This window comes from Ursus maritimus, unplaced genomic scaffold, assembly GCF_017311325.1.
Source record: "Ursus maritimus isolate PB19 unplaced genomic scaffold, ASM1731132v1 scaffold_3, whole genome shotgun sequence".
Taxonomy (NCBI): domain Eukaryota; kingdom Metazoa; phylum Chordata; class Mammalia; order Carnivora; family Ursidae; genus Ursus; species Ursus maritimus.
In genome coordinates this window covers 65,449,147-65,450,944 of record NW_024425563.1, presented here as the reverse complement: position 1 = coordinate 65,450,944, position 1,798 = coordinate 65,449,147, and the positions used below count along the sequence as shown (strand labels likewise).

The 1,798-nt window shown below is 48.2% G+C and overlaps 1 pseudogene; it reads left to right on the top strand.

Annotated features, from left to right (window-relative positions):
* The first annotated feature begins 391 nt into the window (after positions 1-391).
* LOC103658807 lies at positions 392-1,198 on the top strand (annotated as a pseudogene).
* Positions 1,199-1,798: the final 600 nt, after the last annotated feature.

The window sequence follows — 1,798 nt, the reverse complement described above, 5'->3', positions numbered from 1 at the left end:
TCCGAATAGACATTTTTCCAAAGCTGACAGACAGATGGCTAATAGGCACACGAAAAGGTACTTAATGTCATGCAAATGAAAGCCACAATGATAGATCACCTTAGACCCGTTAGCATGCTATTATGGAAAAGACAAGGAGCAGAGGAGGGCAGCGGTGGGTGGTCCGGTACTGCAGGGAGAGCCCGCAGGTTGGTGCTGGTGCCCAGCAGCTGCCAGTAGCCCCACAAGTTCCCCAGGAACCAGCCCCCGCGTGTGCCTGTGGCCCATGGTGTGGGTGGCGCTGGGGGACTGACGCACACAGCCACAACCGGTTCGGGCAGGTGGTATCCCGGGCAAGGTGTTCACCAAGGAGCTGGACCCGTGCATCGAATGGCTGAAGAGTGCCAGCAGGCTCTTGACCCCCTGCGAGAAGGCTAAAGAAATCCTATCAAAAGAATGGAATGTGCGAGAAAGTTCGATGTCCAGTCCCCGTCTGCGGACATGCGCAGGGACAATTTCATGACCTCATGGAACTGTTTAGAATTGGTGGCAAATCACCAGACACAAACGACTTATTTATGGGAGAGTATGTTGACGGAGGATATTACTCCGTTGAAATACTTAGGCTGCTTGTGGCTCTTCGGTTTGAACACATCAGCGTTCTCCAAGCAAATCATGAGAGTAGACAGACGACACAAGTATGTGGTTTCTATGAAGAGTGTGCAGCAAAATATGGAAATGCAAATGTTTGGAAACATTTTAAAGATCTTTCTGACTCTCCCTCTCACTGCCTTGGTGGGTGGGCAGATACTCTATCTACACGGTGGCCTCTCACCGTCCGTAGCCACACTGGGTCACATCAGAGCACTGGAGAGCCTGCAAGTTCCTCCTGAGGGCCCCATGTGTGACTTGCTGTGCCAGATCCAGACGATCCGGGTGGTTGGGGTGTATCTCCTAGAGGCTGGTTACACCTCTGGACAGGACATTTCCAAAACATTTGGCATCCAGAGCTCACCAGCTGGTGATGGACGGATGTAACCGGCGCACTGACCAGCACGTAGGCACGATTTTCACTGCTCCTAACCACTGTTAGCGTTAGGGTAATCAGGCTGCAGTCATGAACTTGACGATACTCTAAAATGCTTTATTGCAGTGTGACCCAGCACCCCGCAAAGGTGAGCCAAATATTACTCGTAGTACCCCGGACCACTTCCTGTAATGAAATTTTAAACTTGTACAGTGTTACCATGAACCATATATTGACCTCATGGAAATGGGAAGAGCAACAGTAACTCCAAAGTGTCAGGGAATAGTTAACATTCAAAACACTTATTTTCACAGGCTCCAGAGGATGTGCCATATAAAAATACAAAGCCTCTTGTCATCAACAGCCATGACCGCTTTAGAATCAATCAGTTCATGGTACACTGAAGCGACATTGTTGGTGAAGAACCCAGTTTCTGGCAAAGCGCTATTTGTAGTAACCTTTGCTTTCTCTGAGAGACTGCAGGTGGTGAGATGTAAACATTAGCACCCCTTGAATACAGTTTAACGTCCCATTTAGCTATTGCTTTGCTCAGCATGACTGTAGATAAGGATAGCAGCAAACCACCATCGGAGCTTTATGAACATTTTAAAAAGTATCAAGGCCTCCCCTCTACTTGTGAGTTTTGAAACCATCTGATTTTCAGGAATACTGCTCAATTGTAGGGTCTGTCTGCACTCATGTTGTTGTTATTGTCAGAACCTGGTGAACTGTCCCGAACAGAACTGTTTCCCCTCCTATAAGATGACGTTACTGGACAAGAGCACTGCAGTG